This window comes from Myodes glareolus, chromosome 3, assembly GCF_982192425.1.
Source record: "Myodes glareolus chromosome 3, mMyoGla1.1, whole genome shotgun sequence".
Taxonomy (NCBI): Eukaryota; Metazoa; Chordata; class Mammalia; order Rodentia; family Cricetidae; genus Myodes; species Myodes glareolus.
Genome location: NC_142028.1, coordinates 53,827,578 through 53,845,275, shown reverse-complemented (window position 1 = coordinate 53,845,275; position 17,698 = coordinate 53,827,578). Strand labels below are relative to the sequence as shown.

The 17,698-nt window shown below is 45.9% G+C and overlaps 1 protein-coding gene across 5 annotated transcripts in view; it reads right to left on the bottom strand.

The window, feature by feature from the left end:
• The window catches only part of Frmd4b (FERM domain containing 4B), a 332,373-nt gene that overhangs the window by 134,685 nt on the left and 179,990 nt on the right, over positions 1 to 17,698 (bottom strand). The window lies entirely within an intron of this gene.

Sequence of the window (17,698 nt, the reverse complement as noted above, 5' to 3'; positions counted from 1 at the left end):
ACTAGATCTTAAGTATCACAGGATGGGAGATTTTGACCATGTTGTGTCCTACTCTTCTTCTAGGGCTTCAACCAAAACAGGGTCTCCAAAATCTTCCTAGTGAGGGCTGGGAGCAACACGCTTCTGAGTAACGCACGCAAGCCTGAAGGAACCCCAGATCACATGTAAATCTGGGTGCAACAGAATGCACATCTGTAATCCTAGTGTTCCTATGGGGAGGTGGAAGGTGGACACAGAAGAAACCCTGGTAATTCATTGGCCAACCAGCCTGGCATAAGGAGTAGTGAACTAGCCTGGCCTAAGAAGCAGTGATCTTTATGTATACAGTGCTCTGCCTGCATGTGTGCCTGCAGGCCAGAAGAGGGCACCAGATCTCATTACAGATGGTTGTGAGCCACCCTGTGATTGCTGAGAATTGAACTCAGGATCTCTGAAATAGCAACCAGTGTTCCTGAACTGAGCCATGTATCCAGTTGCATGAACCAGATCAATGACTCACTGCAGAGAACATTCTGTGAGAGGAATGACTGGTCAGAAGGACACACCACTGCTCCTGATGCCGCTAGGGTGAATGAAGAGGTGTTGGAAAGATGGAGGAGGTTTTGGTTTGTTTCTTTAGTTTTGTTTTTAATTAATTTATGCATGGGGAGCACACTTCAGTATTGTGGGGCAGATATGGAAGGAGGGAGGTGAGTAGGACTGGGGTGCATGACATGAAATTTCCAAAGAACCAATAAGGAATGAATTAGGTTTTAAGAAAAGAAGTGAATAAAAGGAGATCCTGCTTCTGAACAAGAGCGAGGTAAGGTTGTTCTTTGACCTTCATGCAAGTGCCATGACACCCGCACAAATATTTCTAGTGAGTTGATGGAATCTAGATGCTAAAACACACTCATAAACATTCACATCCCTGGTTCTCAACCTTCCCAAGGCTGTGACCCTTTAATACAGTTCCTCAGGCTGTGGTGACCCCCAACCACAAAATTATTTTTGTTGTTACTTCATAACTGTAATTTTGTTACTGTTATGAATTATAGTGTAAATATCTGTGGCTTTCGATGGTCTTAAGCGACCTCTGTGAAAGTTGCTCAACCCACAGGTTGAAAACTGCTGATTTCCACGGATAAAGCATGATCTAAAGAGAGACTGTCCCGAGCAACTCCCAAACCATGGCCCAGAAAACCTGACACACCAGGAAACAAACTTTCCACCCCGAGAGCAAGGTGAGCTATTAAACTCCTCCTCGGATAAGTCTCTGGGGCGCGAGAGAGGGCGATCTAGGCCAGTCTTACTTTGAGACCTATTGAGTGGAGGGAGTTTTAGATTTCACCCGGATGATGTCAACCCCAGCAGAACAGGGCCCCTTTATACCATCTCTGGGTGGTGACTGAGCGTGAGCTATTGACACTCCCGTCCCAAGAACAGCCTGCGCTGACACAGATGTCTCCAGAAAAGTCAGCTGCAATTTCCCCTTCAGTTCTCTGAAGACAGTGCCTGCCTTCCCACCATGCAACTGTACTTTCTATTAAGCACGGATTTAGTGGCATACGACGCGTGTACTCTCTTGATGTGTGCTGCTAACGAGCCCAGGAAGTAGGAAGCATTACTACTCTGATTACACAGAGGCCAAAGTAGAGTCCCAGAGGGCTGGTCACACTACTGCAATGTGGGGCGGGAGTCCCAGGCCCCTGGAAGGCCCCTTGGGAGAGGTAAGGATAAAGGAGACAGAGGGCGCGGAGGAAAGGCGGGTAGCAAAAAAGGAAAAAAGGAAAAATAAGTGGGGGAGAAATAAAGGAAAAAATTGAGAATCTTGTTTGCTAAAGATGAAATTGAGTGCTGGGCATGATAGTACATGACTGTGATCCCTCCCCCCGCCCCCAACAACTCAGGAGTCTGAGGCAGAAGAATTGAGAGTTCAAGGATAGCCTTGGCTAAATCAGACATCTTGTCAGAAAAAAAAAAAAGAAAAAAGAAAAGAAGGGAGGAAATTCAGCCATTGAATCGCTGTCTTTAGAAAATGTGACCTAAGCCAGGCCGAGAACCTCCTGAAATCACCGCCTATGTTTACTATTGAGTTGTACTGTGCGGTGGAGATGGGATTCACCCACACCGAGACAGCGGCTCTACCATGCTTCTCTGATGCCCTGGGATGATATCTATCAGTCGGGTAGCATCCTGGGCCGGAGTCCACATTCACCTGACTTGTGATTGACTCCCGCACACATAATACCAAGGCTCTCCAGCGTGTGCTCCCACTCCTGCTCCACCCACTCCTGCTCCAGCAGCAGCGATCTGAGAGAGGTGCCACTGTTAGTACAAACGGGGATCAATTGATGAGGCCACCCGGGCACTGCCCATGGAGCTTGTCCTAGAGTTCTCAGCCTCAACTCTGTGGCTGTTGGCAGCTGCAGAATGTTTTGGGGTTCCTCTGGGGTGGGCCACTGAGCACTGTCCACTCCAGTGAATAATCTCCCACTGCTGGGACCCTAAATCCACCTCCAAACACCAATAAAGGTCTGCTCTGGGACAGAATGTTCCCTTTGGAGAAAAACTGCTTTAGAGATAATCGAGAAGCTATGGGCAATTAAACCAGTAAGAAAATTTTAGACTATGGAAAGTGCTGCTTAAGGTTCAGCAGGTCAAAGGGCTTATGCTTATCCTTGTCCAAGTCTCTTGCCTGAGTTCGATCCCTGGGACTCACAAGACGGATGGAGAGGACAGACCTAAGCTGTCCTCTGCCCTCCACAGATGTGCCCTGGTACACACACGTCACTACCTACTTACCTACCTAAAGGAATGAATAAAAAGAAAAACAAATAGAGAAAAAAGAGAGGGTGGGGACTTGAAATAGAGCTGGCCATTGAACTGAGCTCAAAGGTCTGCTAGAACTCACTCTCTCCTTACCCAGGAGACACGGGAAATGAGGCTGTGGAAGAAGAGAATGCTTCCTTGTTCACTGTTGGTGACACGTGGCCACCAGCAGGGACGGAAAGGCTAACCTCTTTTCTGGGCATTAGCATTTAATTGAGAGCTCCTATCTGCCTGGTGTGTGCGTGCATGGTGCATGCATGTGTCTGGTGGGGAAGGCAGGCTGGGAGTTTGGACTCTGAATTCTGTGAACAGCTGTTCTTGTGCGGTTTTTTGGGTTTTTTTTTCCCCCAGCACCAGTACCTTGGGGCAAGATAGTTCCCGGGGAAAGCATTTTCACAAGTGGTAATCCCTAGTCTCAGTTTCTGTCCCTGTGTAATAGGAAAGAGAAGAAAACAGTTCATAGGCTCAGCATACAGCTCAGTGCATAAGAGACCAATGCTCTCCAATTCCGCATCCCAGCAAGGAACTAAAGGGTGGAGACTACAAAACAGTCTAGAACCTCTTGGCTTAGCTGGCCCGAGTACCTGGCTAACCAGCTAACAGACAGAAATAGCAAAAAAGACCAGCTCTCAGCAGCTCTCCGCCCCCCACGAATAAACTTCACCTAGCTTTAAAAACATTTCTCTTTGTTTTATTTATTTATTTTTTTTAAATTGCTGTTGTTTGAGGCAGGGCCCCGTTCCGAAGCTTAGGTTGGCCTGGAGTTCATTACGCAGCTCAGACGTCCGTCAGCGTTCTGAGTGGTAGGATTTCAGGTGTGTGCCACCATGCCTGGTTTCCTATAATTCTCTGTTGTTCTCTGATGTTGGGCATTGGAGCCAGGGTAATGCTCGTGTCAAGCACTTGCCCCACCCATAGACTTCCAGCCTTTCCTGTTTTTCTCTTGTATTCAAGCCAGTTGAACCTGAAGACTATCTCAAAGGAACGGAGATAACCATGAAAGATGGAGATCACAGGTCTTTACCCTAGTGCAGCGAGTCCCATGGCCAATAGATATGGTTTGTTAACTGTTCTACTAACTGTAAATGCTTAGGTTACTTACGTGGCTTATTCCACCTCTCCTCCCCATCCCCCCCCCCAAAAATGGACTATTAAGATGTCAAACAGTCACATTCAAATGGAAAAATCCACCCATTAATCACACAATGGACAGGGCAGCAATCCAATATCTGGGATTAATTCCTTTCTTATCTCCTTTTCATGATCAATAAACTAACTCAAAACCACCATTTAGGGATGAGGGCATAGCTCAGTGGTAAAGTGTTTGCTTAGTAAGTGTGAGGCCCTGAGCTTAATCACCAGTGCTACAAACACATTACGGCCTTCCCTGTGCCAGCAGCCAGGGAACGCTGTTGTCAGTCTCTTGGGTTTTGTATGATTGCAACCAGACCGTTCCTGGGACTGAGTTCCTTAATTCTGGCCACCATCACCGCCACTACCACCACCAAAAGGAACTGATGCATGCACATAGATTATTTGTATCAGGTATGCTCACTTACCTATTTATTTGTATATGTATTGAATGTTTATATCTATTCTTTGAAAATGTGATACAATGTATTTTGAGCATATTTTCCCACCTCTCCCTACTGCTCCCAGGTTCCCCTCATAAAGTATTTTTAAACTCAAATATGGCACTGGGTTTCACAGGCTCATTTTCAGACAAGTATAGGATGTGTTCTGAGCACATTCCCCACTCCCCATACTCCCTCTCCTACCCACCCCCCTCACTCTCATTAATTCACGTGGGTCCCTACGTGGTTTCACTTCCATTTTCAGGCCCTTATAAACATACACAATTTTATGCTATGTTTGTTTGCATGTGTGTATGCACACTCACACATTTCTGAGCACATGGGTATATGCATAGGAAGGTCAAAGGAGAAGCTTGAGCATTTTGTTCCTCAGGGGCTCTACACCTTGGTTCTTTGAGAGTCTCTCTCACTGCCCTAAAGTTTCCAGATTAACTTAAATTGCCTGGCTAGCAAGTCCCAAGGCTCCACCCACCTCTGTCTCCCCAGTACTGGTGTTATAAATAGGGTTGCTATACATGTCTTGGTTTTGTTCTGTCTTTTGTTTTGTTTGTTTGTTTGTTGTTTTCTTTTTACAGCATCTCTCCGTCTAGTCTTGGCTGTTCTGGAGTCCTGGAACTCACTCTGTAGACCAGGCTGGCCTTGAATTCATAGAGATCCACCTGCCTCTGACTCCTGAGTGCTGGAATGAAAGGTGTGTGCCACCATGCTCAGCCTCTGACATGACTTTTTAGAAAGTGTTGTAGGGATCAAACTCAGGTTCAAGCCCCTCCCCAGCCCTTCCTCCATCAGTCCTTACACATATTTGTTTACCGCAGGCTCATGAGCCAGCGCCCTGTGAAATCAGTTTCTCTTTTACTGTGAGAAAGATGGCCCCCACAGGCTTGAGAACAACCCCCTGAGGTCACAGCTGGTAAGGAGGGGCAGAGAAAACCTGTCAAGGGGCTCATCAGATGACAAGAAAGGAAAGCCACTGAGGCTGTAATGTCACAGATGCAAGTGCAGTGGGCACCACATTGTCATGGTGTGAATGAAGGTGCTCCTGCAGCTGGTACCCGACTTGGCCCAGAGGAGATTGTCTAGAGGTCGTGGCCACAAAGCCACTCAGGTTATTTCTGCAGTTCCTCTTTTTAGAAAACCAGTGGTTAAGTTGTATTTTTAGAAGTTGTGGTACAGTATCAATGAGGGGAAAAAGAAAGAAAGAAAGGAAGAAAGGAAGAAAGAAAGAAAGAAAGAAAGGAAGGAAGGAAGGAAGGAAGGAAGGAAGGAAGGAAAAAAGAAAGACGAAACAATGAGGAGGCACAAATACTACAAACAGAGAGTCACGAAAGTGTAACCGAGGCCAGCCCCAGTGGGTCTGCCACACAGGCAGCTTCCAGTGAAGTCCCCAGTGGAACCGGAGAAAGTGGAAATTTCGGCTTTGGGGTTACGCAAGTAGCAGACACCCTGTGGTCTGGAAATTTTTAGTTCTACCAACTGTTTTCTCTCTTCCTGAGAAAAACAGCCAATAGGAAGGGGTAGAGGTAGAGCGCTTTTCAAAAATTTAAAAAGTAACAACCTGTGCCGCTCAGGGACAGGGCTTGTCCAAGGAACGGCCGTCCCTGGGATGAAAGGACGCTCTGGGTGCTGCTTGTTCACGGTATAACGTGTAATGGAGGCCTGACTCTCAGCCTCTGAGGGGCAAACAGATCACACACGTCAGACCTGAACACAAACAAACCTTAGGGAGCCCAAGGCCCCTCCGCCTTCATTTTCAGTACACATCTCACAGTTACTGTTTCTGTGCCTCATCTACTCCATTCAAGCCTCTGACTGGTGTTTATCAATCTCTCTCTGTTCTCTGCAATCCATGTGTAAGCACAGGCTGAAGAAATAAATCCTCAGGGAACTCACAATTAGCAAAAACTCTGTATGAGAGGCAGAGTCCCGGCCTGTCTCCAATTAGTTGGTAGAAATGTCATATTTGGGCAAAGGATTTAGAAAAGTTTACCAAATTGGGAAAGGAGAAAAAGTTAAGTTTATTTGGGCCTTTTATATAAAAAAAATTTTTCTCTCACCATTTATTTGTTTGTTTGTTTGTTTGTTTGTTTGTTTCTTGCTTGTACTGGGGATGAAGTCCAGGGCCTTTTGCTGACTGGACAAGTGCCCTACCAGTGAGCTACTGCCCAAGTTCAGAAAAACTTGAATTTCAAGATCCAGGACTTAATATATCATCACAGAAGAAACATCTTTCTCAGGCTGGATGCTTCCAATCCTCAGGCATGAAAAGGTTTTGTAGGCCGTTTTGAAGTGTGATCACGGCATCCTTGGATGTTATCATAGAACTAAACTTCAGGGAAAGGAAACAAAACAAAAACTGGAAGGCCAGCCGGGCAGTGGTGGCGCACTCCTTTAATCCCAGTATTTGGGAGGCAGAGGCAGGTGAATCTCTGTGAGTGAGTTCAAGGTCAGCCTGCTCTACAGAGGGAGTTCCAGGACGGCTAGGACCGATACACAGAGAAACTGTGTCTCAAAACACCAAACCGGACAGCTACAGACAGGAGAAGACCTCACCACGGGAAGGAGAAAGGCTCTTCCCATCTTTTTTTTTTTTTTCCACTAAGGAGTAGGCAAATGACGAGGAGAGCCAATTTGTTGCGAGAGACCATGTGACTGAATCAGTCACAGCAGTTCCTGAGAACACAGGGTCCATTTTCAAGCCAGTTGTTAAGCGCAAATCATGTCTTAAAATGAAAGCACACACCTAATGTACTTTAAGTGCATCTTTCAAAGCCGCGTCGTTCCCAGCTCAAGGTCAAGGCTTCTGGAACGCCCACTACCCTGTCTCCTCCGTTTCGTAGCCCCCGCTTGGAGAGGAACAACACTCTAATGACAGACGATGGTTCAACTCTTCTCACTCAGTGAGAAGATCTCTATTACAAAGACCGGCAAGTGCCACAAGTCCGTGCCCCTGGCCCAGAGGACAAGTGGTGAAATCTCAGCCAGCACAGCACTGGATAAGAGCACGGGGTACACCCGAGGACATGTTCGCCCCCATCTTCAGGATGCTCAGGCCACTGCGAGACCATGTGGTAGAGATTCAACACCAGAAACCTCAGATGTACACAGCTATATCCAAGGCATGGCTTCCTAAAATTAACTTTTGAGGGATTGAAACAAAACATTTCAAACGGCAATAATAATATCTGCCAACAGGGCGGCTGCATGCTGGGCTCAGAGCTTGGTAAATAGAGGCCATCGTAACAGCAGACGGATGTCTTATGGCACGTGTGGGCTGACTCAATACTGAGTGTCCCCACTCCCGTGTCAAGTGCTGTGTCATTCCCCATTCCAGTCCTTCAGTTACCGGAACACAAGTGCTGTGGAGAAGAGGTCCCTCTCATTTATTGGCACATTTCGAGCCCTCAAAATGGTACTCAGCTCATGGTAGGCACCAGAAACATGTGCACGGTGGGTGAGTGAATGAATGAATGAGCTTCATTTCTGCCTTAGGCTTTACTGCTAAGATTTTACCCCTTTCTACAGTGCAAGTCATCAGTGCTTCCTTTGCCTGCTGCTTTTAACGTTCTTTTTACGGGTCTGGGGTTGTAACTTGGTTGGTAGAGTTGTTGCCTAACATATACAAAATCTGGGTTGGAGTCCCAGCAATGCATAAACTGGCGTGGCCCCCACATGCCCATTTTCCCAGCACTGTGAAGAGATAGGCACACCAGAAATTTAAGGCCATCCTCGGCTACACAGAGAGTTCGAAGCCAGCCTTGGCTACACGAGACCTTGTCTCAAAAACAAAAGAAAACAAAACAACCAAAAGCACCCTTGAATGTATTCATGTGATTCCTTAGCTGCAGAACGGTCAGGTTCCAAACAACTATGCTGCCTGCCACCGCCCCTTGGGATCTTTGCCCTAGTAACCAAGGCGGCTGCCGCATGACCGCCTGCTGCGAGACCCGTCAGGGTTTCCCATTCGCCAGCACAACAGAGCAAGTGCCCAGCTCACGAGTCCGGCCTTTCTGTTGAGTTAGCCGGTTTTTCCCCACTTTTCTTCCTGCTCCTTGCCATTTTCACTTCCCTCCCTCAGAAGGGCTGTGGCTCGGGAGAGGAAATCTCACCCAACACATAAGGGCTGTATCCAGGGAACCAAATACTTCCCCCTGTGGCCCACGTGAGCCCTGTTCTGACACTTGTTCCCCTGGTGTGGCTTTCTGAAGTGCGGTCAGGGGAGGATGGAGGCACAAAGATGGGGGCACTGGGACTGGGGAGGAGGTGGCTTTCATACTTCTGGGAGGTAGGCAATATATTATGGAAGCGCTCTGTAGTCGGTCAGTTCTGTAATTCGGGGTTCTGGTCACACTCCACACAGGTGAAAAGGTTAAGCTGGGGTTTGCTTTAACCATTTAGGACAGAGCAGTGGTAGGAGCAGCTCCTTAGGAGCCATTTCTATCTGGAATGTCTGATTCTGGCCATGGCAACCTGGCTTGTGATATTAGGCAAGCTATGCTCCACTCTCTGAGGAACTGCTGTATAATGGATAGAAGTTTGCTTAATTCATACTAAGCATTTCTTAAACAGCAGCTGAAGTAGCTGGTGTGCTATATACCTGTAATTCCAGCAGACAGCTGTAAGTTCGAAGCCAGCCTGTTTCTATACAGTGACTTCCAGGGTAGCTAGAGCTACACACTGAGACCTTGTTTCAAAACCTCAACAAAGCATGAAGGTCAAGAGCACCGGCTTGGGGTTAAGGCCCTGCTTTATTTTATACTACCTGTGTGATCTGAATACGACTTTCCTCCCTCCTCTTAATACAGCATTTTCCACCAGCTATGAACTCTTAGAATACATGCTTCCAAAGGCCATGGTGAGAGGCTGGCGAGTCCACTGGGTTAATGAGTTCCAGGAAAGAAAGAGGGAAGTTTCTCCTTGATATAAGCTTGCAAAGCTACATCTTCTCTCTCCCTTCCTTGCTCCTCCCCTTCTCCTTCTTGAGATAGGGTCTCAATGTGTAGCTCTGGCTGGCCTGGAACTTACTAAATAGACTGTGAAGACCTCTGATTCAGATATCTGCCTGCCTGTGCCTTCTAAGTGCTGTGATTAAAGGCATGGGATGTTGTAACTGGCTCCTTGTTTTCTTTTTAAGACAGGGTCTTAAGTATCCCAGGCTGGCCTTGTAGTCTCCATGGCCTTTGATTTCTCCTGTCTCCTCTGCCTGTGTGCTGGATTACGGGTATGTGCCACCATACCTAGTTGGTTCGTTCTTTGTTTTGTTTTTGCTTGCATTAGAGAGACAGGATCCCAAGAAGTAATCTGAGTCAAAATACTTTCCTTACTATTTACTCTTTCGAACTTTCTGAGTCATAATTCTGCTTCACAGGTAAGGTCACTGTGATAGAACTTCTCTCTATGGTTCCACAGCTAGACAGTGTCTGGACTCCTGGCTCCATGGCTTTACTTTTCTCCAAAAAGTGAAGCTAAAGCACACTCGAATATATAAGCCAGCTCTGGTGTGCAATGCTTCCTCCTATCTCCTTACGGTGGGAAGGCTTCCACACACGGAAACTAGTTTTTCTTTACTATAAAACCTTGGACATAAATAAAAATATCACTTACTAAAATTAAGTATACCCAAAGACTATGCACCTTAATGAATTTACCTACAGTTAGAATTAGCATTCAAAACTAAAGTTGTGAAGCCTTATATTAATCTACACTTTCAGTACTGAATATTATTCATGTACGTATCTACTACTAAAACCAAAACTATACATGATAGAGTTAGAACTAGGAAAACATTTTTATATATTATAATATGTATAATATAATGTTTTATATATAAAATATATGTTATTATACATATTATAATATAAAAATGTTTTCTAGATATATATGTATATAAGTTTTATCTATATATGTATATATTCCCTATATGTGTATGCACACACACATGCACACACATATATATAAACTCATGTCTAACATCCAAATTCACTCTTTCTCCAAATGCAGAGTTGTATGAGGCTGTACACACATGTAGTCTCAGCATTCAGTCAGAGGCAGGAGGAGCTCACATCTGGAGGCAGTTTGGGCTAATAGTAAGACCTGTTTAAAACAGAGAACCTGGACAAAATAACCAATAAAGGAATGTAGATCTTGCCTGGGAGGGTTTCGGCAAGTAGCAGTGGCCTGTCAGGGTGGATCTGGCTAGGCCTGTGGCTTGGCCTTTTATCACACCGAAGGCAATAAAAATAAATGCACCGAAGAGTTTTTGATAACAGAGACAGGTAGGAGGAGCCCTGGCAAGCAAATTGGAGCAGGGAAGAGTTCTACCACAAGAAGGGATTTGTTCACTTTTTTTTCACTACTACCACTACTATTATTATTATATTTGTGTGTGTGTGTGTGTGCACATGCATTATGCATGCGTGCATCTGTGTGTGTGTGTGTGTGTGTGTGTGTGTGTGTGTGTGTATGCATAAGCACCCATGCGATGGCACATGTATAAAAGTCAGAGGACAATTTTCAGGAGCCAGCTCTCTCCTTTTCAAAAAAAATTATTTTTAATTTCCTCTAAATTGGTGTTTTGCCTGCATGTATATCTATGTGACAGTGTTAGATAGCCTAAAACTGGAATTACAGGCAGTTGTGAACTGCCATGTGGGTGCTGAGAATTGAACCTGGATCCTCTGGAAGAGCTGCCCGTGCTCTTAACTGCTAAGCCGTCTTTCCAGCCCCGGTTCTATCCTTATATTCTATGGGTCTGAGCATGGAACACAGGTTGCCAGGCTTGGCAGTAAGTGTTTTTTACCAACTAAGCCACCTCACCAGCCTTGAAGTGACTTGTTTAAGCAAACAGATGTTCTCATCATGTGGACTGGGCCAAGAGTGGCACAGAAGCCAGGGCTGAGAACCAGGGAGCCGTGCTGTCCCCACAGACCATAAATATTCTGACAGGGAGTCAGAGACATCTGTAGAACTCTGTTTTGTTTAGTTCCGGACAATTTGAGGTCGGCTATAGAAATTCCTGCTGCAAACACATTGGTAAGTTACTTGTTAAGATTGCATGTGGGGCAGTAAGGACTGTTTTCTTCGTTACTTGCTATGACTCTATAATATCTTCTTCTGATTATGAGAATACTTGGTTCCCATGCATGTGTGAACATGACCCATTCTGCCAATCTTCTACATTGTTTTGCTCTTCTCTTTCTAGTGAGTGGACCTACTTTGAGCCAGGCCAATCTCTTAGATCTAATACAGTGATGGCATACTTGGTTCAGAAGAACATCAGACAATGGAATCTGATGCCACAGATGAAGGGACCAGGAATTATTTGTAATTGACTTACGGATCATGAGATATGCCATTTTATGTAGCCTCCCACTTTCCAGGCTAAGACAGGTCCCAAGACCAAAAAAGAGCTTTTTGCAACCATGCCCAAAGATCGCCCTGCGATGAAGGGAATGATCTAGAATGTGGCGGTTCACACTCTAAGATTGATGAACTGGACTCAGGTGTAATAGACTCACAGTCAGGCTCCAGAGAAGGCAGGACGAGAGGATGGACTATACCTGTACTCTCTTCAGCTGCTGGCTACTCCACCTTGGGAGATTGATTAAGGTTTTGAGCCCCAGTGTCTGAGTTTGCAAAATGAGAGGATTCTGTCACCATTAGCCCTTGGCATAGACCTCCTCATCCCAGGCTCTCGGGGTCTCATGCTCCCTCCCCTTGTTCCTGCTGGTGATAATCAAAGGAGAATACAAAGCGGTGGGAAGCACATCCTATGATTCAGGAAAAAACTTTGGGAAAGGCTGTCTCCTTAAATGGCCGTGGGATGCCCCTCATCATCTACAAGCCCAGCAAACTATGACGCCATTCTCCTGCCAGCATCTTCATTCAGGTTTTATGGTCAGGGAGATGTGGGGAGCTGTTGCTTCTGGCAGGGCAGTCAGGAGGGAGCTGTTTGAGGAGGCTGACATTTAATCTGCAGTGGTAATGCTGGGGAATCAGCCTTGGTAAGGCCAAGACAAGAACATCCCAGAAAGAGAGAACTAAGAAGTAAAAGGTGAAGAGGCAAAACCTGGCTTAGTTCAAGACCCTGTTGCACAGGTTTGTTTTTTTTTTAAAATCTCATTTTTTAATCTTTTTTATCTCATTATTGTAATCAAGAAATTTGCTTCCCTGCCCCCAGTACTTCATCCCAAGTGAAATTTTAACCCCACAGACGTCTTTATCTCTAAGGCAGAACTAAGCTCTGAAGAGCCACAGACTGCTACAAGGTCTCTACTTTTTCTTTACCCCCCAGGAACCGGTCTTCATTTTCTTTGGGACTCTAGTCACCTACAGAGAATGAACGACGGCAGAAAGTGTGGCTGGAGAACGGTGCCAAGAGTGGAGCAAACACAAGAGTCAATGAGAGCTTCACCAGGGATTCTCAAAGGGTGTTTCCTGGACCACCCACATGGTTAGAAGTTCAGAGCGGGGTGGGGGGGGATGGGGAGGTGGGGATGGGTCTCAGTGGGTAGCATGCAAAAGCATCCTTGACTACATACTGAGCTAAAGTTAGACCCGGGCAATATGAGCCCCTGTCTCAAAACAAAAGTAGACACTCAGGTTGCACGTGCAGCCTGTGTTTCCATGAGGCTTCCCGACTGTGCTATCACCACACCATGCTGAGTTTGAAGCCACTGGGCTGGAATGTGCACTGCACAACGGGCCACAGGAGACTGTGGGGGTTATTACAAAGGCAGGGAGGGCAAAGGCAGGGAGGGGTAAAGTCACTGGAGGCTCTGAGGCGTGGAAGAGGCTATCTGGGGACATTTACGTAAGATGACTCTGGCTGCTGTGAGATGAGACTGGGGGTGGGGCCACCATGAGGGGAGGAGAGAGGGAGAGAGAGAGAGAGAGAGAGAGAGAGAGAGAGAGAGAGAGAGAGAATAAATCCAGGAAGGTTTTCCAATGGTCCTCATCTGCAAAATGGGAGAACAGAGTGCAAAACGGCTAAGAACCACCGGACTGCACTAGGTGCCATGTAATATCCGTGAATCGTCTTGTGGAAATGTAGATGCAAAGCATGGCTTCAAAGGTATAAAGGAGGAGAAGGAGCTGCAGTCACAGCTTTGCAAGGCTGTTAAGCAAATTAGAATGAAGGGGAGTAAGGGACTCAGCACACTCATGATTAACTCCATTTACATATTCAGAGACGCCAGAGCACACAGTAAGCACCCGCTAGATGTTAAACATATTCTGTTCCAGTCTTCAAGTCTCCCTCCCAAACTTATACATATTAAATTTAAACACGCGCCCCTCACTTCTTTAGTGTCCCCTTATTTTGTGTCAGCAGGACCAATTCAGTGAGCCAGCTATCTAGTTAAATATCTGCCTGGTCTGGTAACTCTGTAACATGCTTACAAGGCTGCCTCAGGTCAGGGGAGGGTACCTAGTGTTCTATTCAATTTCCTTTCATTTTTGTGCCCCAGACCACCCCATCTGTGGAATCTAACTGTCGGGGGCCCAGAGAGTGAAACTTAATGTGGAATCTAAGTTTTCTGGTTGGTTTCATCATTAACTCTGGAGAGGTACGCTGGTAAACTAAGAAGTGTTTTCTGTGGGGAGGAAAGACAGTGTAGGGGTAAGTGCCAGGCACACAGTTGTCCAAGACTCAGGTCCAGACTATTTAGAACCAGTCTGATCCTGGCATCCCTGAGAATCGAGAAGCCAGGCTTGGCTACCAGTCCTCCACAGGCCAAGTAAGTTAAATAATAGTGAAGAACAAAGAGATGAAACTGATCCACAGGAAGAGAAACAAAGAGAGCCAGTAACCAACCCCCAAGTTCATCTTTAGGGTCTGAACACGAAGTTTAGGCTTAAACAGAGGTTTAGGTAATATTTCTCAACCTGTAGCTCACGGCCCCTTTGGGAGGGTCAAACAACCCTTTCATATCAGGTATCTGATATCCTGCATATCAGATGTTTACATTATGGTTCATAACAGCAGCAAAAATTACAGTTATGATGTAGCAATGAGAATAATCTTCTGGTTGGGGGTTGCTGCAACCTGAGGAACTGTACTAAAGGCAGGCTGAGAACCACTGGGTTGAGAGGGATGCACGGCCAAGCAGTCCTGGCCAGGAGTGGCCCAGCCATTCTCACGGCCTCAGCTCCAGTTTCTCCTGCAAGAGGATCTGACAAGTTGTCAAAACAATATGAAATCTCTTTCCAGGAGACAAGCTCCCTGTCTGGCTGGCACCAGACTCTCAGACCTTTCCTTTTCCCAGCATGAGACTCCTGGGGAAATTCCAATTTCTTGGGCTCCACTGTCTCGGTAATTTGATAGGCAAAGGGAAACACACATGATTCTATTTAGAATATCTTCATTCCTGCCAGGTCTATCACACAGATTCTGAGATCAAACCATTTAATTCCTGTAAGTAGGTTTCTTTATCTGACGAACACGGATGACGACATAGGCAAAGTAGGTGTACATAGCCTCCAGCACAGCGCGCAGACTTAACTGTCAGCCAAGGTGATTAGTACTGACTGAAAAGGGCACAGGAACATGCAGGCTCATGAACCGTTAAGGAAACACCGTACACCTCCAAAAATGAACACAATTGTTTCGGGATAGACATGGGTGGGACAGGACAGTGCATTAAATAGAACATCTCCAGGCTGACTGCTCTCAAGATATGCATTATGTTTATCTGAAATGGCTCATCTAGCCCTGAAGAACACCTCTCCACATCTTCAGGTCACATGCAAGTCTGGAAGGTTCTTCCTGAGAAAAGGGCACAGTTAGCCTTGGAGATGACCCCCGCCAGAATCTACCCCGACACAGTCTCATCTGCTTCCCTCTTCAGTTTATCTCATTTCCCATCATTCCCTGGGTTATATCTACACAAATCTCCTCTTAGGTTTTCTCCAATCCATCTCCTTTCTACCCCCAAAAAATGGGTCTGGAGACAGTCTAGTTAGCATATTTTAAGTGTATAGATTAAAATTATTTTCTGGAAAATGGTTCAGTTGATAAAGATCTTGCAGTTTATAAGGGTTCTAAATTTAACCCGCCCTGGACCCACATAAGGTCAGGCACAGTGGCAATGGACCTATAATCCCAGTACCGTGGAGGAGAAGAGAGGCAGATTCTTGGGGCTTGCTGGACAGCCAATCTAACCAAATTGGTGGTCTCCAGCTTTTGTAAGAGACCCTGTCTCAAAAAATAGAGGAGGCTGAGGAGAGGCTCAGTGGGTTAAAGCACCCACCATTCAAGGGTGAGGACCTGAACTTATACCCTGACCACCCAGATAAATTTTGTGGGGGCACAGTACTTGTAACTCATGAGGTAAAGGCAGGGGAGACCCAGGGCAAGTTGGCTAGCTAGACTGACTGTGTTCAACTAAGAGATGATGCTTTAATATACAAGGCAGATAGTGATTGAGGAAGACACCACGTCAACCTCTCTTCTCCACAAGCACATGCACAGACATCCATGTGCACCTTCACACATGTGTGCACCCCCACGCACATACTTACGCATACACATCACACATATACATAAAAAGAAAAAAAAGTGGAGAGATTGAAGAGGACATCTGACATCCAACTCCAGCCCACATGAATGTATCTGCACATGTGTGCACAAGTCCACACACCACAAACAATGTCATTCTTACAGTTGCTATGGTGAAATGCTTATGGGCGAGGATGGACCAGTAGGGGTTCAAAGCCCAGCTTAGCCTTTCTGCTAGTGCTGTGGTTCTCAGCCTTTCTACTGATGACACCCTTGAGTCTAGTTCCTCATGCTGTGGTGACCCCCGAGTACACAGTTATTTTCGCTGCTACTTCATAACTATAATTTGGCGACTGTTGTGAACTGTGATGTAAACGTCTGTGTTTTCTGATGGTCTTAGACAACCCCTGTGAAAGGGTTGTTTGACCCCCCTTAAAGGGGTCACAACCCATAGATTGAGAACCACTGTGCTAATGTCACCACCATGGACAGCTGACCTCATGTCTTTGTTTCTTGGTTTCTGGTCTGAAAGAGATTTAAACACACAGGTGCTGGGACGGTCCAGTGTTCCAGAACTCCCGCTCTGTGGTGGTGTTCTTTCGGTTCTCTCCATACTGTCTGCTGCACTTCTTACCGTAGTAGCCACTCTGGGCTATCGGCCTCTAAGGACAAGATCAGTCTTCTTAACCACCAAACCCTCCGTGTGCCGTATGCTCTTTGCAAAGGGAGTTACTCAATAAACACCCATGGAAGGAGAGCATGCACTTGCCCACTCATTTTGTGAAAGCAAGGAAAGCAACATGGTACTTTTGTCATGTAATACACTGAAAGAGTTGGGTATGGTAGCCCATGTTTTTAATTATAACACTTGAGGAGGCTAAAACAGGATGACAAGTCAGATAACAGCCTCGGATATACAACCTTCTAAGATACGTAGTGAGACCCAACTCAGAAATAAGTAAGTAAATAAATAAACATATCACGAGATGATCAGTTAGTTCTTTTAAATAGAAGACGGAGGGGGAGCTATAGAGATGACTCTGTATTTAAGAGCATTGGCTGCTCTTGAAGAGGACCCAGATTCAATTCCCACATGGTGGCTCATATCCATCTGAAATTCCAGTTGCAGAAGATCCAATGTTTTCTTCTGACCTCTGCAGGTACAACAGACATGTGGTATACATTTACACACATTAAAAAAAATAAATTAATCTAAAATCAATTAGGAGGAGGAAATGAATATGATGAAACAAGTCACAATTCACATTTGTCCTCAGGATTTGTAGGATGAAGTCGAGTGCTTCCATCTCATGGGGCATCTGACATGGGCAAAGTTACGGAGCATCCTTTTATTACCCCAACTCCAGTACAAAGAGGATTACAAAATCTCTGCAGATAGAGAGATGGATCCTATAAAGCTGCTGGCTGTTCTCACGGTGAGCAGAACAACTGCTCTCAAGTCCCCCTAGGGTGATCTGACTCCCAGTACAACGTAAGGCCTCCAACCAACAGGGCATTGTTATCTCTGGATCTGGGTGTTACTACAGGTGGGATTCCTCCTCTCCGAGGAGCAGTATAAATAGCGGCAGAAGGGAGGTGGCAGGGCCTGCTCTCAGACTCAAAACATCTTCTACAGAGCTCTGGTCCATGCCAAGATACACACTTTCGGCACATTCAAATACGGATAGATGCTAAGCATCCCACAAAGCTGCACTTCAGGCCATTAGGATGCTACGGATGTGCCTTCTGCAACATCTGGGTGTGGCTCGGTGGGAAAATGCAACAGATGGGGTCTTAA